General features: G+C 51.7%; 1 pseudogene across 1 annotated transcript; it reads left to right on the forward strand.

The window, feature by feature from the left end:
* The first annotated feature begins 3 nt into the window (after positions 1-3).
* Positions 4-1,206, forward strand: LOC104464315 (annotated as a pseudogene). The gene is made up of 3 exons (XR_727578.1): positions 4-185; positions 264-410; positions 508-1,206. The product of XR_727578.1 is annotated as a histone H3.3-like (transcript).
* Positions 1,207-4,728: the final 3,522 nt, after the last annotated feature.

Here is a 4,728-nt window from a genome sequence, read left to right on the forward strand (position 1 = left end):
TGGGGAGCGCTGGGCCCCGTGCGACGCGTGCTTGTCTCCGTAGGTAAGTGAAGAAGAATGGCCCGTACAAAGCAGACCGCCCGTAAGTCCACTGGGGGCAAGGCTCCGCGGAAGCAGCTGGCCACCAAGGCGGCCCGGAAAAGCGCTCCCTCTACCGGCGGCGTCAAGAAGCCTCACCGCTACAGGTAAGGCCCCTGGCCCGGCCCGGCGCTGCCGCAGAGCCTGCCCCGCCTCACCCGCTCCCTCCTTCCTCTTCCCCCCAGGCCGGGCACCGTCGCCCTCCGTGAGATCCGCCGCTACCAGAAGTCAACGGAGCTGCTGATCCGTAAGCTGCCCTTCCAGCGGCTGGGCAGGGACAGGATTTCAAAACAGACTTGAGGTTCCAGAGTGCAGCCATCGGTGCGCTGCAGGTATTGCTAGCGGCCTTAGTGGGCCTCGGTGCTCGCGGTGCTTTGTGTGCTTCGCTGAGAGTTTCTAACGACATTTTTTGTTGTGCTCTTGAAACAGGAGGCCAGCGAAGCGTATCTGGTGGGTCTGTTTGAAGATACGAACCTGTGCGCCATCCATGCCAAGAGAGTCACCATCATGCCCAAAGATATCCAGTTGGCTCGCAGGATACGGGGAGAGAGGGCTTAAGTGAAGGCTGTTTTTATGGCGTTTTGTAGTAAATTCTGTAAAATACTTTGGTTTTAATTTGTGACTTTTTTGTAAGAAATTGTTTATAATATGTTGCATTTGTACTTAAGTCATTCCATCTTTCACTCAGGATGAATGCTAAAAGTGACTGTTCACATAAACCTCAGTGATGTGAGCCTTGTTGCTCAGGAGTGACAAGTTGCTAATATGCAGAAGGGATGGGTGATCTTTCTTGCTTCTCATGCATGTTTCTGTATGTTAATGACTTGTTGGGTAGCTAAACTTGTAAGGTACTAGAATTGATATAAATGTGTACAGGGTCCTTTTGCAATAAAACTGGTTATGACTTGATCCAAGTGTTTAACAATTGGGGCTGTTAGTCTGACCATACATCACTGTGATCAAATGTGGACTTTTCAGAGGGTGAAACTACAAGTCTTAACCACAGTGTAACTTACAGTTTCCTAAAAACGTAAACCTGGCAGCTATAGAATACACTATGTGCATTTATAATAGCTATTTTATATATTGTAGTGTCAACATTTTTAAATTAAATGTTTTACATTCACATGTGAGGAGTCTTTGTCATTTGGTTTGTATGGGCTTGAAGAAGCTTCTGCCTCCTCCTGCCTCCCCTAGGTTAGGGCTAGATGCCTGTGGGCCTGGACTGCTGCTCTGGCAACTTGTATCTGTCAACAGGATGGAGAACGTTCTCCCCTCTGTGGTTTTTGGAGACTCTGTGCCTTGAGTCATCCCTCCTGGCCAGGGTGAGGAGCAGCCTGATGAGGCAGCAGCCTTATGGGGGGGGCTTTTTTTTTTTTAATATCAGTGCTTATCAGTGTCAGCTGCACAGGCACAACTCTAGAAGTAAGTTTTTTTTTTTTTTTAGCTTTTTTCCAGGGGAAGGGGAAGTTTATTTTGAAGCTGTGACTGGTCAGCTGAAGGAAAACTAAGAGCACATTCCCTGAGCAGAGCTGGTGCTGAGGTGTGGGGGGTGTGTGGCTGCAGCCACCCGTTCCTGTGGGATCTGGGGGTGTGAAAAAAAAGCAGCCTGTGCTGGCAGGGCAGGAGGGGATGCTAATGACACCACCTGGGAATGCAGGGGCTGCCAGGCAAACTGGAAGGGGTGCTCAATAAGATTCTCATTTCCCCTCTAAGCTTTTTTGATGAAACAGGATTATACTCAAACCTTCACTTGAGAGCGGCTCTTCGGGCTCTGCCACGACAGGTCTGGTTTTCCCAGCAGCAGCCCTGGGAGCAGCCCCGCCTTGTTGGGTTGTGGTGGAGGAAAGCTGCTCAGCCTACATCTGAAACACAGGTAATTAACATTTAAATTGAAGTGTGAGGCCAGCTCTCCTCCACTCTTTAAGAACAGGCTGCACTGGTAAGGCTGGAGTTGGCACAGGAAAATAGCACAGGGGAGGAGCTGGGCTCGCTGATCTTGATTTATTTCAATGAAATGAAAAGTGCTGTTCCAGGAGGAGGAACAGCACTAGCTCATACCAGGGAGCAGGCGGTAAGTCAACACGGGTTGGCTGCATGATTGTTTGAAGACCAGACGCGTTTACAGCACTTCCTTCCCCAAGGGCAGCCTGAAAGCTGTTTGAAAACCGTCCCAGCTCCTGCTCTGGCCCCGCACCCTGCCCAGGGTGCTGCCGGCTGGCGTGTCGCAGGCAAAGGCTGGGCCACTGCGGCTCGGGGCTGCAGCCAGGGCTCTCCCTTGTCAGACAAACCACTCCGTGTGCTTAAATCCTGCGGCTGGAGAGACAGGCACTGCTTACCAGGTGCTCTGAAAAGACTTCCCCATCGCCCTTTCCTACGCTGCGCCACGTGTGCTCTACGCTGCGCCACGTGTGCTCGGAACAAACCCGTCCCCGGTTAACACCATTGTCATACCTGCCCTGGAAATGGCCCACAATTGGGTTTTAAACAAGGATTTTGTCCACAGATAAACCTGGAGGGAAAAATATTTCCCTGCATTCAAATTGTAAATTTGATTGCTTTAAAGGCCTGGATCAAAGTTAAGAACAGTCTCAAACTTTAATTGACACTCAGTGATCCCAGGTACATCTGTCCTGGGGGCACAGCCTCTCCAGGTGACATTGGGCAGGGGTGTCCCCATGGGAAACCTGGGGGTCCTCAGTGGCCCCAGAGCTGTGTCAGGTGGGAAGAGCCAAGCAGCTCACATTTAGGCAGGTTAAAAAAAAACCACCAACCAAACAAAAAAAACCCCAAAAAAACCCCCCAAAAACCAAACCCACACCAAGTGAGGGGATTTATGAATGCTCGGGTGGGTGCTGAACTGCAGTAGCAGGCTGGGCTCCTGCAGGAAAAGTGAGTTTTAAAATAACATCCTTCAAAAACAATGCTTCCTCCAAGCTCTTGGTGGAAACAATGAAGCATCTGGGTATGCCTAGGAGCTGTTTCTTAAAATAAAATCATTGTCTAGCAGTTCCTAAAAAAACCAAAACAAAACAAAACAAAAAAAAAAACCCAAAAAAACCCACACAACCCAAACCAAAAAAACCAAAAAACCCCAAAACTAACCCCACAACAAGAACCAAACCCACCAGAAACTCTATCAAAGGCTCTGTTCATCCTAGTGACCTCAACAAAAGGTAATTAAGCGAGATCTTGCACATGCTGGAGCAGAACAGCAATTCCGCACTCTCCCTGTGCTGACATCTGAAGACACAAACCCTTCCCTCACCGATTCTCCTGACGATTTCCTCGCATTCTTGCACAGAACTCGATGCAAACACCAGGCAGTCGAACGTGCTCCTGGCAGGGCTCTCTGGGGAAGCGCTAAAAATGGAAACACATCCATTAGCCGACGGAGAACACGGCTCTGAAAGCCCAGCCCTGGCTTGTAACCACCCCAGGGACCCCGCCACTGCCCTGGATGTCACTTGTTTATTTTCCAAGCCCTCACATCCCTCCCTATCCGCCCTCCCAGGCCCGCGGGCAGCACTTACGCCACACAGAAGGCGAATAAATGGCTGCTGTCCGTGCAGCGTCCCACGCAGGAGATGCTGGGGTAGGGGTAGCGGCACAGGAGCTGCACAGGGGACAGGAAGGTGACAGCGTTGGGGGCCACAGTCAGTCCCATTGCCCCGTTACTGGTTTAAACTGGTCCCACCACCCCTCCAGCTGGGCTCCACGGCATCGGTTGATCAGGAGTCACGGGGACCTTGGGTGTCACTCACTTACCTTGGAAGATGTCTTCTCCTGTACGACGACTTCTGCTTCCTTCACGTCAAATAAAACCTCCTGGATGGGGATGGAGGAGGAAGAAGCCCTGATCATCCCAGCACCTGAGCTCTATTTTTAATAATACACTTACAAGAGAGATTATTCCAAAGCAGAGGGGACCAAGCACAGCCAAGCACGGCTTTTTCAAAGAGTTTTCTCTCAGCTGCCCTTTCCCCCCCCCTCACCCAGTGTTTGTGAATCTTTTCAAACCCCAAAGGTTCAACCAACAGTGACCTGAGCCCTAAAGCACCCCTGGGACCAGGCACAGTCTCCCCACTGTTTTCCAAGTGCTTTCCTGCAAGTGCCTTTTTTTTTTTTTTTTTTTTAAAAAAAAAAAAAGGCAAAACCACCCACAGGGGTGGGGGGTGTCAAATACTCAGCAAACCTGGAGCCAGCTGGAAAAAATATTCCCCGAGCAGACCCCACATTTCCCAGCAGTTTTTGCACCGAGCCCCTCCCGGGATGCCCGCAGCCATCGCTCACCCGCGCTGCCGCCTGCATCTCCAGCACGGCGGGGATGGCCCAGGCCAGCACCTCTTCATCCTGAAACAGAGCAGGAAGGAGGGGATAACCCGTGGGCATGGGAGAAGAAACCCAGAAGGGACAATTTACCCCTGGGCATGTCCCTGCCCCATCGCCTCACCTTCCCGACGCCAGTCCGGCCCAGGTACCGCAGGCTGTAGAGCAGCCTGGGGAGAAAAAAACTCGGGGGACTCGGGGGGGTCTGACCAAGGACCCCACACATCCTCCTGCTGCTCTTTGCAGGGAAGATGCTCACAGCCCCCCACCACCCCCCAACCATGGGGGCAGCTTTGGCCCCACAGCCCACAGGGGACAGTG

The sequence above is a fragment of the Pterocles gutturalis genome, unplaced genomic scaffold (genome assembly GCF_000699245.1).
Source record: "Pterocles gutturalis isolate BGI_N339 unplaced genomic scaffold, ASM69924v1 scaffold13768, whole genome shotgun sequence".
In the NCBI taxonomy this organism is placed as follows: Eukaryota; Metazoa; Chordata; class Aves; order Pterocliformes; family Pteroclidae; genus Pterocles; species Pterocles gutturalis.